A 16,747-nucleotide genomic window follows, 5' to 3' on the forward strand; every position below is an offset into this window, starting at 1 on the left:
CTGCTTTAATTCAGTAATGCTGAAATTAAGAATACTAGTAAAAAACATTATTGCTAAAGTGGGCGATGTCAAAAGAGGAACCAGCATCAACACTTGAGACAAGAATAGAAGGTCACAGCAAGGCAAAAGCTGTCTGACAAGGTGACATTCACATGTAATGTGGAACCATGGGTCCGTGTCCTCTCCCCCCACTCTCCTGTCCAAATTCAGATGTTCAGGAGAGCTATTTCTTTCTTTCTTTCTTTCTTTCTTTCTTTCTTTCTTTGTTTATCAATCAATCAAATTTGTATACCGCCCCAAACTTTCATCTCTGGGCGGTTTACAACAATATAAAACCAGTTAAAAACATATACAAAAACTTAAAAACAATTAAACAATTTAAAAATAACCAGAGATTTAAACCCAAAAATATTAGGAAGCTGAGAAAGTTTGGGTGAAAAGATGGGTTTTCAGGTGTTTTTTTGAAATTGCCAGAGATGGGGAGGATCGTATCTCAGCAGGGAGAGCATTCCACAATCTCAGGGCAGCGACCAAGAAGGCCCGTATCTTTGTAGCCAACGAACAAATTGGTGGTAACTGAAGACGGACCTCCTCAGATGATCTCAATGAGCCGTGGGGATTGTACTGAAGAAGACGCTCTCTTAAATACCCAGGGCCTAAGCCATTTAGGGCTTTGTAAGTTATAACTAGCACTTTGTATTTTGTCCAGAAACCTATTGGCAGCCAGTGTAACTCCATCAGTAAAGGAGTAACATGGTCTTTCCGAAATGAACCAGAGACCAACCTGGCTGCCACGTTCTGAACCAACTGAAGTTTCTGGACTATGTACAAAGGCAGCCCCACATAGAGCGCATTACAAAAGTCAAGTATTTTGTCTGGAAACATATCGGCAGCCAGTGTAGCTCCTTCAGTACAGGAGTTATATGTTCTCTCTGAGATGACCCACAGACCAACCTGGCTGCTACATTCTGGAGTTTCTGGACTACATACAAGGGCAGCCCCACATATAGTGCATTGCAGTAATCCAGCAGATGTTACCAACAGATGTACCACAGTTTTGAGCTCATTGATCTCGAGAAATGGGCGCAGCTGGCGTATCAGCCAGAGCTGATAGAAAGCACCCCTGGCCACCGCCTCAACCTGAGAAACCAGGGAGAGGTGTAAGTCCAGAAGTACTCCCAGACTGCAAACCTGTTCCTTTTGGGGAAGTGTGACCCCATCTAGAACAAGTTGATCAAAATCATCTGTAGAGTTCTGACCCTGCACAATAAGTACCTCCATCTTATCTGGATTCAGCTTCAGTTTATTCTCCCTCATCTAGCCCATTACTGCTTCCAGGCAGGCATTTAGGGAGGATATGCCAGCTCCTGAAGAAGTTGACATGGAGAAGTAGATCTGGGTGTCATCAGTGTACTGGTAACACCCAGCTCCAAATCCCCTGATGATCTCTCCCAGCGGTTTCATGTAGATGTTAAAAAGCATTGGAGAAAGTACGGAGCCTTGAGGGACACCACACTTAAGCTCAGATTTTGAAGAGCAACAATCGACACCATCTTGAATCTATCTGAGAGATAGGAGCGGAACCACTTTAAAACAGTGCCTCCCACCCCCAATCCCCTCAGACGTTCCAGAAGGATACTATGGTTGATAGTATCGAAAGCCGCCGAGAGATCCAAAAGGCCAACAGAGTCACACTTCCTCTGTCAATTACCAATTGGAGATCATCCATCAGGCTGACCAAGGCAGTCCCCACCCAAAAACCAGTTTGAAATGGGTCTAGATAATCAGTTTCCTCCAAGACCGCCTGGAGCTGAGAGGCCACCACCCTCTCAGTTACCTTGCCCAGCCATGGGAGGTTGGAAACAGGCCTATAATTGCTCAACTCTGAGGGATCTAATGCAGGCTTCTTTAGACGAGGTTTAATGATTGCCTCCTTAAGACAAGGAGGCATCCTGCCCTCCTTCAGAGAAGCATTTATGATTTCCACCAAGCTGTCTACAACAACCTCCCTGCTAGATAGAACAAGCCATGTTGAACAAGGGTCAAGAGAACAAGTGGTAGGCCTCACCGCTCCAAGCAGCTTGTCCACATCCCAAGGAGTCACAGACTGAAACCGATCCAGTCAAACCACATAAGAGGAGTTGTTGGGCACCTCCAGCTCAGATATCAAATTAATTGTGGAGTCTCCATCTAGGTCGGCCCAAATCCGAGAGATTTTATCTGCGAAAAACTCTTTAAACACATCACAGCGGGTAACTGATGGCTCCAAATTCTTGCTCAAGGGAGGGAAGGCAGATACTAGTCCCCTCACAATCCTTAACAACTCTGCCGGATGTGAACTCACAGAGGCAATACGGGCAGAAAAGAACTGCCTCTTTGCCACACGTATTGCCTGAGCATAGATCTTTAGATGTGCTCTATGTTGCAATCTGTCAGATTCAAGTCGAGTCTTCCTCCACCATTTCTCTGCAGTCAGCAAGACTGCAGAGGCAGGGGAGATGGCTGTGCAGGATTCCTTATTTACTGAAGAACAGCCCGCATAGAATCACACCAGAGTTGAGGTTCCTTCCTCAATTCTGGTTCCTGGGTCAGAAGCCTGCGGTTCTGAAATCAGATATACCACAGGCCGTGTGGAATGTAACCAGGCAGCCTGTGGTATGGGCTGAGTTTCGGTGTTGCGACAAAACTCACAACTCGAGGGTTCTGATTGGAGTTCAAATCCCGAACCCTTGGTTTCATCACCAACTAGCCCAACTGTGGTTCCCCGCCTTAAGAGGTAATATCCACAGAACTCAACTGCAGTTCCATGTTACACATGAATGCGGCCAATATTTCATAGTCAGGTCATGTTACAAGGAATCAAAGCCTGATTCCTGTATATAAAGTCATATTCAGACCTGGAAGAACCATACTGCTCATTTATCAGTTCTGAAGATCTGACTGACGTCTACTCTGGCTTGACTGACTCCTTTCTACCAGCACACAGAAAAATGGTTTTTAACTTGAATCACAGAGGTTCATAATACCAGTCAATCTGTATATTTGTAACAGAGTTATTACAGGAGCCATTGGCTCCTCTGAGGTCATTTACCTGCTCCTTGCCTCCCCTGTTGGACTGCTGCCTGCTTCCTCTGTGGAACATCTGTGGGGAGTGTGTGTAGGACTGGGGGCAGGGTGAGTGACTTGGCAGTTCCTGGTACCACCTGCCCAGCTCTGGGACTTTATAAGAACGCTTCCTGTGGCATTAGGGTTGCCCCTTAGCGGGAGCACTTCAAGGGTGATGAGGAGGAGGGCCACACTGTCTGGCTCAGGATTCTTCATGGGTGTGTAAAAGTGGGTGGGTATTTTAATTTGGCTTCTTTTTAAATCCTGGCTGAGTTTAGTTTTAATGTGCCTGGGTCTGTCTGGAGATGAAGACGGGGTATATCCACTGATTATGCGGCAGCTATTCCAGTGGTGGTGGGGAATAGAAGAAGTAATGTTGACCTGTCAGCAGGCATTGAAGAGGGAAAGGAAATCAGAAAGGTAATTGCTATTTTCCCTTCTGGCTATCCTGACAGTTCTTTTATCTCAGAAAGCAATGCCAATCATCCACAGAGCCTGGCCTGGCTCCTTTGTAATGCCAGTTTAGTCTAGAATAAACCTGAAATCATTCATGATCTGATTCTGGATGAAAGGGCCTACCTGGTATGTATCACAGAGACTTGGGGGAGGCTGGTGGCCCAGTCTGGTCCCAGATTCTCCCTCGAGGTTACTCTATTGAGGAGCAAGGGAGGGGGCATGGGTGGGGAGGTAGAGTGGCTGTAGTCTATAAGAATAACAACTCCCTTGCCAGGATCCATTTCAAAGTGTCCAAGCATATTGAATGTGTGTACTTAAGTTTGGGGACCAGGGATAGACTGAAACTTCTGTTGGTGTACTGATCAGCCCACTGCCCAGCAGAGTCCCTAAATGAGCTGATGGACTTGGTCTCGGGCTTGGCGTTGGAGTCTCCTAGGCTTTTGGTGCTGGGGGACTTCAATGTTTTCTTTGGGACCAATTTGTCAGGGGTGGCTCAGGAGCTCATAGCGGCCATGACAATGATAGGCCTATCCCAAGTAGTCTCGAGACCGATGCATATTGCTAGTCACATGCTTGATGTGATCTTTCACTCTGAACAGGGTGGTGTTCTGTCGGTGGTGATTCCTGTGATTTCCCCAATGTCATGGATGGACCACCATCTGGTTAAGGTTGTACTCACAGTCATACTCCATCTGCATGGGGGTGAGGGGCCCATTAGAATGGTCCACCCAAGAAGGTTATTGGATCTAAAAGGATTCCAAGAAACCTTGGAGGAATTTAGCTCTGCTGGTGACCCTGTTAATACTCTGGTGGAGAATCAGAAAAACTAACTCACCAGGACTGTGGATACGATCGCTGCTAAGTGTCCTTTCCGAAACACATCGAAACTGGCCCCTTGGTATATGGAAGAACTACAGGGGCTGAAGGAACGAGGTAGACAAGAGTGCAAGTGGAGTCAGTTCATGACTCCTGAGGATGTGGACAAGCTGCTTGGAATGGTGCAGCCTACTACCTGCCCTCTTGATCCTTGCCCAACATGGCTTATACTGTCTGGCAGGGAGGCTGTTGTAGAGGGCCTGGTAGAGATTATAAATGCTTCTCTGAGGAAAGGCAGATGCTTCGTTGTTTTAGGAAACAATCATTAGACCACTTCTGAAGAAGCCTGCCTTGGATCCCTAAGAGTTAAGCAACTAAAGGCCTGTCTCCAACCTTCCATGGCTGGGGAGGTTGATTGAGAAGGTGGTGGCCTCGCAGCTCCAGACAGTCTTGAAGGAAACTGATTACCTAGACCCATTTCAAACTGGCTTTTAGGCAGGCTATTGGGTGGAGACTGCTTTGGTCAGCTTGAACGATGATCTTCAATTGGGAATTGACAGAGGGAGTGTGACTCTGTTGGTCCTTTTGGATCTCTTAGTGGCCTTTGATACTATTGACCATAGTATCTTTCTGGAACGTCTGAGGGGATAGGAGGCACTTCTTTGCAGTGGTTCCACTCCTATCTCATGGGCCAATTCCATATACTCTCTTGGAGACTGTTCTTCAAAATCTGAACTTTTGTATGGTTCCCCTCAAGGATCCATATTGTCTCCAATGTTGTTCAACATCTATATGAAACCACTGGGAGAGATCATCAGGAGATTTGGTACAGGCTGTTATCAATACGCTGATAACACCCAAATCTATTTCTCCATGTCAACATCATCAGAAGAAGGCATAACCTCCCTAAATGCCTGCCTGGAGGCGATGATGGGCTGGATGAGGGATAACCAGCTGAGGCTGAAATCAAATAAGACGGAGATACTTATTGTATGGGGTCAGAACTCAGGATATGATTTTGATCTGCCGGTTCTGCATGGGGTCATGCTCCTCCAGAAGGAACAGTAACACAGACTGTTACTAGGGGTGCTTCTGGATCCGAAGCTCTCCCTGGTGTCCCAGATTGAAGTGGTGGCCAGAGGTGCTTTCTATCAGGTTCGGCTGATACGCCAGCTGCGTCCATTTCTTGAGATGAATGATCACAGAATGGTGGTACATATGCTGATAACCTCCAGGCTGGACTACTGCAATGTGCTCTTTGTGGGGCTGCCTTTGTACGTAGTCCAGAAACTGCAGTTGGTACAGAATGTTCTGGCCAGGTTGGTGAGACCATATTACTTCTGTGTTGAAAGAGCTACACTGGCTACCAATAAGTTTCCAGACAAAATACAAGGTGCTGGTTATTACCTATAACTAAATAGCTTACGCCACTGGTATTTAAGAGAACATCTTCTTCACTATGATCCCCATCGCCCATTCAGATCATCTGGAGAGGTTCATTTGCGGTTTCCACCAGCTTGTCTGGTGGCTACTCAGAGATGGGCCTTCTCTGTTGCCTCCCCTGGACTTTGGAATGTGCTCCCTGTTGAAATAAAAGCTTCCCAATCTCTGGCAACTTTTAAGAAGGCACTGAAGATGTATTTATTTACCCAGGCATTAATTAGACTTATAGTTTTAATATTTTTAATTGGGTTTTAACTGCTAGTGATATTAATGTTTAATTGATTTCAATTATAAACTGCCCATAAGCAAGTTTTGGGCAGTATAGAAATATGTTACATAAATAATAAAATAATAATACAGAGCTATACAAGATTCTCAATGCTGGACTTCATAGAAAACTGACCTTTTCCATTACCCCATGTACATAACAAGATTTTTTGAAATAATATAATGTGATAAATTTCCTAGAACATTAATAGTAAAACCAGAAGGTTTCAACAAGATGTCAAGAATGAAAGCTTGATTTTTATAACATCTATTTCACTGGCTCAGGCACACATATCTTATAGACACCTTTTCTCTGTCTTCATTCTTATTACAAACTTTGCTCTTAACACTCCATAATCTTCATTTACAGGAAATTCTCATGACTCTGATCTAACCTTCACTACTGGAATATCCTCCCAAATGTCTTTAGTGATTTAACTGCCTCACCTCCCTGAAAGTTACATCTGTAATTTTATTTTTACCTAATTAATAACTTTACCTAATTAATTCTGAAACTAACCTGAGTTTTAGTGTAGAAGAGGTGTTAAGGGGAAAGGTAGTAATCTGCATGTGTTGGACTGTACTTTGCGGTGGTTCTGCTCCAATCTCTCGGGTAGATTCCAGATAGTGGAGCTTGGTGACAGCTGCTCCTCAAAACAGGAGCTGTTATATGGAGTCCCTCAGGGTTCCATTCTATCACCAATGCTTTTTAATATCTACATGAAACTGTTGGGTGAGGTCATCAGGAGATTTGGTGCTGGGTGTTATCAGTATGCTGTTTTGTACAATTATGAAGTATAGAAAGTGCTGTTTATTACCTTTAAAGCCCTGAATGGCTTAGGTCCGAGTTATCTTAGAGAATGCCTTCTTCTGCATGATCCTCACCGCACGTTAAGGTCATCTGAGGAGGTCCATCTTCAGTTACCACCAGCACGTCTGGTGGTGACTCAGAGACAGGCCTTCTTTTGTATCTCCTCCTGGGCTGTGGAATGCATTCTCAGCAGAAATCCATAATTTGAATTCATTATTGGTTTTCAGAAGAGCCCTTAAAACCTATCTGTTTGGCCTGGCCTTCCAGGGTTTTTAAACTATTTTAAATGTTTAATTGTTAATTGGGTTGATGTTGTTTTTATAGTTTTTGTTTTTAACTGTTAATTGATTCTAATTGTTTTTATTTTAATGTAAATCATCCTGAGCCATTTTTGGAAGAGTGATATATAAATCAAATAAATAAATAAATAAAATATACATGTGCTTATAGCTGATATAATGGTGACACAATACACATGATGATGGATCTACTACAATACTTCTCTCCAGACCTTTTTAATTGTGTAAATTAAAACATAAAAAGAGGGAATTGCAATAAAGAACAGATGTTTTGACACATATATGTCAGCTTCAGTGTTCTATATCCCTAATTCTATACATCTAATTAGACTGGGGGGAAAGTCTGGGATATAAGTGTGGATTTTAAACAGGGGGGTATAGAACACTGAAGCTAATGTATATACGCTGACAATGTATGTTCTTTGTTACAATTCCCTCTTTTTATGTTTGAATTTATGCAATAAAAAAGGTCTGGAGGGAAATAGTCATGTACTTATAGATTGAACACAATTTTGATATTCTGTTGCATGAGTGTAATCCCCATTTTACAGTTAGAGGCTGCCACTTGCCCAAGACCACCCTGTAAATCTGGGACAGACAAGTGGTACCAACAGTTAAGCTGCAACAAGCAAAGAATGAAAAGTTCTTTGTTCATTTCTTTTTTTTTTTAAGGTTAGCTATTCTTGTTACATAGATTTGAAGTAACAAGGTGCTTTAAGGAGGGATTTGATGCATTCTGAGAAATTATGAAAAGCAGTGGCTGATATCCAGACTGGTGTGGTGCTACTGCAATAAGAGAAGTTTCACACACTGAAAAAGCTTGCAGAGCTCCATGAAGTGGAGTACCTTCTCTGGGATACAGACAAGTTTGAGCTACAAGGCTGAGCAACCTATTGTGCAACTTGTCAACATTTCCTGCTAGTGCAAGGACTAATCTATTCTTTAAGCAATATCCTTGTGCTAGTACCACAGCATGTCATGACAGCATCACAACACTAGTTTGGATCTATCTCAGTGTTTACCATCATGCACATCCAATGTGGATTCTGACAGTATCATCTTCATCCATAGCTTCCAGGACCAGTCATTTAAAAATATTAGTCTAGAAAATCAGATTAACTTCTGATAGGGAAAATTATCAGAAGGTGTAAACAGATGGTTATTACTGTAATAAAATCAGTTACTTAACTTTAGTATCCCATGGTCGTGAGAAGCAATGTCAAGTCTACGGCATAGGATACTGTCTAAATCTGTCAGCGGTAATAATGGGCTTGAGACAGAAGTAATAAAGTTACATATAGTTGAAGGTAAAAATGAGCAGTTAAAAACTAGTCAGCTTTTTGACATTCAAGCTGTTAAATATGATTAAACATAGTGTAGCAGTTGCTATAGGGCATGTTGAATGTATAAATAGATGAAAGTGACAGAGAGTGATAACCCAACAGTGTATCAGCAGCAGCGGCAGAAACAGTTATAGTCTGCATATTCTTCATAGCATTCCCTTGTTGCTTGAACCTCTCTGTTGCAATGTAGATTAATGAAACCAAGAAAAACTTTATAAAGGTAGCTCTTGGCTGTTAAATTGTTAGCAGCTATCTAATCTCGCCATGACACTAATGTTACCTTTTTCAAACTGTACAGTCTCTTTCCCATTTTCTATATACCCAGAGGCCCTGATTGTTATAAATTATTTGCTCTGTGTAAGTAGTAATTTCATTCAGTACTAGCTATTTCATTCAACTCGTTCTTGATTGAAGAACAGAAACTGCAAGGTATATTTTGCCAAGTTTTAAAATGCCTCATTCCCCCCCCCCCGCCACTACATGCCACCTAGAAATGACTTCGCTTGGTGAGCAGCAGTCATACAAAGAGAATTTCAAGTGGTCTCCATGTTGAAGTACACCGAACTTACCTAGACACTACCTTGAAACATACGGCTGTCTTCAGTTTTATAAAGCTACACTGAAATGTCCTACTGTGAAATATCCCTTTGAATACATGCATGTTGTTTCAGAGAAACAACAACAACAACAGGATTTGATGAGGCACTTTTATAACTGCCTAGTAGGGCACATCACAAATTGACAGAGACATAGCCAAAATCACTTCACTTCCCGGCATTACTTCAAGAGATAACCAAATAAAACAAATATTTTGCCAGTGGATGTCCAGGTTTTTCCACATTTCTGGATTTGCCTGTAACAGAAATCCTCTTCAGATGTTAATTTAAAAGGATGGATAACTAGATATAGGCCTGCTTTCAGACATAATGGGGAACCTGAGGTGAACTCAGCTAAGGTTGCCCCCCAACCCTGTGATGTCAGAATGATCGGAACCATGGTTCACAGACCCAACTGCCTCCCAAAACTAGGAATGAACCTTCAGTCTGTAGTGAGTTCCACTCACCCAACCAATGGTCCGTTCTCTTCACCATGATGTCTAGATCGGGATTGTACCCCAAACCAGAGTACTCCTCCCATGGGCTTCCATCCCATTGGCTGGTGCAGGCTGTCTTTTCAGGGTTTGAGGAAGCCCACACAGTCAGTCCTGCCCCCTTTGCCACCTCCCAGACTGACGATTGTGATAATCTGGGAGTGTGCAGGGTCGGGGAGAGGCGAACTGTGGGTCCATTGGACCCATAGTTTGCCAATCTGTCTGAAGGGAGACTTACTGTTCAAGTGGAAACAGAAGTCCTGCCCCTTGTGCATCGATAATTTCTCCTCATCCACTCCTGAACTTATCACTATTACAGTGTTTGTCTGAAGAAGCGAACACTGTAAGCATGATGGCAGGCTATTCCATGATTGGTATTATCATTGTCCTTTTAAATTAGTGTCTGAAGAGGGCTAGATTCATTTCTGTTACTAATCCTAATAAGGCTCCTTTATTCATCTACGTAATTTATTTTATTGTATTTATGTCAAGATAGTGTTCAGAAATAATAATACAATAAAAATGTGATCCAATTATAATAAAAAATAGCAGACATTAAAAAGATAACAGCAGCAACTAAAACACTCATGAAAAAAGCAGCATTTAGGACAATAAAACAACTCATTTTAAATTAAAATGGAATACAAATTAAATGGCCTTGGAAAAGAACTACTTAGCTTGGCACTTAAAGGAAAACATAGGAGGCAGACCTCCATGGAGAAGGAGTTCCACCGACAGGGCACCACTTCACTCAGTGTGGTTGCTACACATGCCGTGGTGAATTTCAAACCTCCAAAGACGGTTTTGAGACAGGGATTTTAGGCTCTAATTCTTTAACTGAGAGAGCCGGTTAAATAGTTCGTACTTTCCCCTGAACTAGTCCAAAGAAAATATTGCCCCTACAGTCTTGCATGACATGGTTCTGTATACCACAGCATGGAGACCACTTGAAATTGCCTCGGACTGGCTCTGCATACCAGGACAAGCCATTGGTTTGTTATGTGGAATGGAATGGCAACAGCACATGGTTTGTCTCTGTGCCGGCAGGAAAAAAATTCTAGCACTCTCTTGTGGCATCATGTGCTGGTTAATCCTACTGGTTGGGAGAGCTGGTGCACACATAATTGCTCCCTGTATCTCACATATATCCTATGAGATGAGCTTAACCATTGAAGGGGCTGTTGTATATAGAAGTTGAATATTCTGAATGCAAAGCAACTAATAGTACAAACCCATTTTCAGAAATTTGATTGTTCTCAATTATCATATTTTATGTATGTATTTATATATATGATTTATATTTATTTGATTCATAGAAATATATGGTTAGGGCATGCAAATTTAGTAGTCGTGTTTAATACTATCACTTGTCAAATGAAATAATCTATTCTTAGAGACATTAACTATCTAGAATTATACCAAGATTAAAAAAAAAAATTACAAAGTTGGTAGAAATAGCTGTGTAAGGTTAATTAAAAATGTCCGAATGTCAGTGACCACCCCAGAAGATGTGATTCTACAGGAATCTTATTTTTAAAAGCCTAATAAATTTGACAGAATCAAACAATATACTTAAGAATCATTCACATCTCTGCATACTTGAGCATTAATCATTGATAGAGCTACCACAAGTTGCATAGCCACATTCTTCCGTACATAAAGTAAAGAACAAACTGGAATAAAATGTTTCTTTATATATACAAAGGCTGTTTTTAATAATGCAATATCAGAATATATCGTGTCAGAAGAAAGTACAGCAGCACATTAGAATCAGGAGCTGAGTGCTGATTAATGAAGCACCAGTGCAACAGGAGAAGCTCTGGTATGATATCAGTACATCTGAAGAATTCCATGCTGCACTGATGCAGGTGTGTCTCTGTGGCACGTGGGATTCCAATGATCTCCCCTTCCCCAAGAAGCCCTCTCTGTCACCCAAAAATATGTCCCTGAGGGCACACAGTCATATTTTTAAGTGGGACATAGCACTTCCTGGGAAAGCTGAGGTAGTCAATAATTGCCCCCACAGTTTAGAAAGTAGTGGAACTGAGTTAATTGAACTTTTCAGAGATGTCAGTGCTTCTCCAGTTGTACTTGTGGTCTGTTAGACAATATGTCTGCCAGAGTTCATACACAATGGTTATAATAGAATAAGAACTGCTTCACAAACCCCTGCAGGTGGATTGTGATCATTGCCCTTTCTTCTAACAAGTGACAATTAGGTGGGAAAGTCTCATCTGACTTTCTCCACCCAAAAGATGGTTGTATGCATTCATGCAGCTCTGTGGGATTCCACCACAGGGAAATGGGTGGCTCCCTGACAGCAGCAGCAGACCTATTTATTCTGTGAAGACAGAATAAACAGGCCACATATTATGGACACACCAGTGTTTTGTGCTCAGAGACAAAATAATATTTTAAACTGATAACTAACAGCTATAAAAGGGGTATGTAGTAAGATTCAACAACAAATTAGTGGCCCCGGGACTTTTTGTAAAGATGAGGGGTTCATATTGTTTAAACATACAAACATACATTGTAAATAACAAGTTATTAGGTCGTAGTTATAATCATAAATAGTTGATGGTTAGAATGCATTTTTGATGTGCAGTGGAAGTTATTAGTCTGGATTTGTTATACTCCGTCTCTGAATATGTTATATACTTGTCTATGTTTGTCTGAATATGTTATAATGCAACTTTCTTACTGTTTCTTAGAAAAACATGGGTTGGTTGGTTGATGACACATGTAGCAATGCCTCCAAAATTACATATCTGATTAACTAGTTTGGTTTCTCAAATCTGACATGTCTAACATTTCACACAATTCCATTATTCTTTACAGATTAAGTTATTCACTATTGCCAAAACTTTTAAAAAGATCTAATTGTTTTCAGCTGCCCTCCCACTAGATTACAGTCTTTCCTAAGTGCCTATACAAATAGGAAACAGAAGTAGCAAATATCTCACTAAATGCTGAAATGCTAGTATTGCTGAAGTGCTACTACTGTATTGTTATTGTACGCTTGCATTTTAATGCTTGAAGAACTATCAAAGCATAGTCATGAGAAAATGCCATGAATTTCAGTGATAGTGAATAGCATGAATCTTAATTGTCTGGGGTAAGCTGGACTCTCTAGAAGATTACTTTTCTTTGGGGTTTTATATTTCAGTGCCAATGTTCATTTCATATAAATGACTCCAAGTCAAATGTTATGTATTCATCCACTGCCTCTGTAGTAAAACTTTTTCCCAGCATCTTGAGAAGGAGGCAGGGGCGTAGCTAGGGGAGATGGGGCCCGTGTTCACCCCTTTCCCTGGTGGCACCTCAGAGTGAGGGAGATAATGAAGAAAATAGGGAGGGGCAATGCTGGGGGGCCCTCAGGAGCTGGGGGGGCAGGTTGGTCTGTGAACCCATCCACTCAATTATAGCTACACCCCTGGAAGGAGGACCTGTGCAGCAAGTACACATAGATTCAAATTAGAATGAATTCTTTTCTTTTTTTTAATTGTAATGATGCTGATTTGGGCATTGGAGATTCTGTTCACCTAAATTGTCAGCTGAGTTACAATGCAAGAAGCAAACCATGTTGTTACTGCAGTTTCTGAAGGGGAAATTAAAATGCCATGAAATGTAAAGAGCTTGAGGAATAAGTGTTCCAGCTTCATTTGACAAGGGAGATTTGTCAAGCTGTCAATTGTACTGATTAACCAAACGACCACACATTATCACTTTTTATCTTTCCTCTTGCATAATTTATGCAGTAAGTAACAATCAGTGTTCAGTGTTGCCAACAAACAAAATACACCAACACTGGTTGAGATGAGTTTTGTTGACATCATTATGTCATTAAATAGAAGAAGAAAAATCCAGAAGAATGCCTTGAATAAGCATTTAGGCTGACAAAAGTGTATTCCGGTCCACGTACTATGCCACTTAAATACAAGGTATAGAAATGCTAATGAAAACAGGTGGCACTTTCAAAAATGGAAAGCAAGCACTATCGAGCTCATTTATATTAGGTAATTACACTTCTCATTACCTTTTCCTGTTGGTGCCAGATTGGTTGTTACTCTGCAGGGAATATGTATATCTGAAGGCTATATTTTTCTTAAATTACCCAATATCAAATTGTTAATAAAGTCAAGGCCTAAAACTTTTACCGAATTGAAATTTTAGAATTGGACTGAGATTATATTAGTTTTTACTCCAATTTTAGACTGTTCATGAATCTGCCTCCAACCACAGGGATCAAGGAGGGCAAGAACACATTCATCAAAACAGAATACTGCTTTCAAAGAAAAACTGAACCATAGATTAGCTGCCTTTTCTTACACAGTGCTCATATAAACTCATCTCACTATTTCTGGCTTAGTCATCTCAAGTTTTGTTCCCATGCACATATTCTTAATTTCATAGTTTTGAATGAGGTAGAGCAAGTTTTGAATAATGTAGAGCAATTACAAACAAGAAAACTAAACTGTGAATACAAATATGAAGATTGCCAGAAAGCACCTTGAGCTAGAAGCAGATTTTTAGAGTTATGTTCAGAAAACTTTTCCTTAACCTTATGTTTGGAAGCCTCTCTGTGGGCCTATTCATAGAAGAAAGGTCTACTGGCAGCTATTAGTCATGACTGAACCTCCATATAGAGGCCGTATGACACTGAACAAGCCACCTAATGTGGCAGTGGGGAAATGACTTGATTATCAAGCCAGAGGTTGCTGGTTCGAATCCCCGCTAGTATGTTTCCCAGACCATGGGAAACACTTACTGTATATCAAGCAGCAGCAATATGGAAGATGCTGGAAGGCATCATCTTATACTGTGCAGGAGGAGGCAATGATAAACCCTTCCTGTATTCTCCTGGTCACCAGGAGTCAAAACCAACACAACGGTCTACCTATGACACTGAACAACTGCTAGAAGATAATGTTGGGGAAAGGCTGTTCCACTTATGGGCTTCCTGTAAGGATATGACTGTCCACTGTGAGAAATACTAAGATGGAAGAGAGAGGCCTTTGCTCTGATTCAGCAGGGCACTTCTTATGTTCTTAGTTCACAGACATTTGTTAGTTTTGAAGTTTGCTTTCGGTTCAGCAACTTGCCAGTAGTGAAAGATCTGAGTCTGAGCAATAGGATTATTACTATTAGCTTTTGTACTAGACTGCCTCAGGACAGGCCATCATTGTACCGTGAAGTGCCTGGTTTTAACAGCTGATGCTTTCCCCTTTTTTTAATGTTCACAAAACCACAGCAAGAGTAAGTACACTATTCCAACTGGAGCACAGGTTTACCTCAGCTAAGTGTTGATTTGTGTTTTTTAAAGGCTTTTATCTCTTGCCAGGAACAGACCTCTAGGCTCAAAACCCCCAGCTCCCATTGCAGTTATAGAGGAGTACCCTCTAATTTAGCTTGGAGAGCAGTACTGGTTAACTGGAAGGGAAACCTGAGAGTTTTTTATTTCATTGTTCTTTTCTTAGGCTTCTCTCCCAATGCGCATGTACACATACACAAAGACACACATAGACAAGTGAGAAGATATCACAGAGGCATCTTGGGTATGTTCTCATTTGCCTGGTGCTCTGAAAAATGCCACAAAGGGCACTACTGTTACAACCAGCATCTTTTCTTCCATGCACCTGCAGAGTGCTTCCTGGGTCAGAACAATGTCTCGTATTCCACACTTCACCATCTGCTTCTCATCTAGCAGACACTTTATACAACATGGAAAGCTGCCCAATAGATTTCTGCAATATCATGTACAACTCTGAGGCTTCCTCTCATTCTACCACAGGGACAACGCTTTGGGAGGGAAGCCTGAAAGCAGCAGTGCTAGTAGGAGTGTCTGAGGGACACAGATAAAAGCCAGGATGGTGAGTCAAAAGGCAGCAACTCTTCCCTCCTAGTAGGCTAAAACTCCATCAAATGAAGTGGGGCAATAGCTATAGACAACAAATAGCAGACTGTTGGGGGGGGGTATCCCCTTGTGGGACCATGTAAGTACGGTTATAAAACAGGCAGTTTACCAAGGAAGTCACAACCACAGTTTTAAAAGTCCAAATAAAAGTATATTTTGAGTACAAAGTAAGAGGTTGGACTGGGGATTCCCACATTACGCAGACAGAAAGATGTCTTCTGTCTTCAGGGAGAGGACCCGACCCTATGCCCTCTGCAGGAAAGCACTCTCTAGAGTATACTATTCCAGGACAGACCCTACAGTTTCCATCTGAGATAAGTGTGACATGATCTTGGTCAGATCCAGCAGGATTGGTGGTCCACACTGGGGCTACCCTCTTAATCAGGGGAGGAGGAGTACCCTCCCCACCCTTACTGGTGGAAAATAGATCTAATAAAAGAAACCTCCTAGCCTAGTCTGGTGGTACCACAACCTACACACGCACACCCTCCCCCCCTCTTCCAGGGAAGGAAAGGGGAATTGGGGAGAAAAAGAGGAATTTCCCAGGAGCAGAGGGAAGAGAGGGAGGCTTGCTTTACAATGTGTCCTGACATGGTGGTGGAAGAGTTCAGATCCTCAGTAGAGAAGGGGTCCACTGGTGAAGGAGCAGAGGGCCACAGCCCTGGGATGAATCCCAGGGGCTGCACAGTTTGGGAACTTGTGGTTGGCTGTTTTATAGGGTGAAAAGGCACTAAATCAGTACCCACTGGGTAATCTGTAGCAGAGAACAATAGATGAATGGGTTTCAGGAGAGGTAGACAGGAAGATGTTATATTCTTTGGAATAAAGTGTTGACTTTAGGAATCTGAATGATCTGGAGGCATAACTTGGTGGGATCAGTGCCCAGGTCAGGACTTTAACTATCTAAGTGGATGGAAGGGGAGTCATATCTGCTTGACCTGACCCTGGGGTCTCAGAAGTCCCAGAGCTCCCACAGGGGGAAACCTCTGTGCAGTCTGAGGTTGCCTGATTAAGGGCTTCTATGAAGTGGGGAACTGCAGCTGCTCTACCTCCTTGGCTAGTCTCCCTGTGCTGCTTTTGGCCAATACTGTCTTGGATCCTCCTCTTGGCAGGTTCAACTCTTGGATCCTTCTGCTCCAGGCAGCTTCCTGTTGTGGCGGTGCTCTCCCAGCAGCCTGCAGACAGTGATGGCACAGCTCT

The 16,747-nt window shown here is 42.1% G+C and overlaps 1 long non-coding RNA gene across 1 annotated transcript in view; it reads right to left on the reverse strand.

Annotated features, from left to right (window-relative positions):
* LOC128326207 (uncharacterized) overlaps positions 1–16,747 on the reverse strand; it is a 52,705-nt gene that overhangs the window by 13,631 nt on the left and 22,327 nt on the right. The gene's annotated exons all lie outside the window — the stretch shown is intronic.

Source organism: Hemicordylus capensis, chromosome 5, assembly GCF_027244095.1.
Source record: "Hemicordylus capensis ecotype Gifberg chromosome 5, rHemCap1.1.pri, whole genome shotgun sequence".
Taxonomy (NCBI): domain Eukaryota; kingdom Metazoa; phylum Chordata; class Lepidosauria; order Squamata; family Cordylidae; genus Hemicordylus; species Hemicordylus capensis.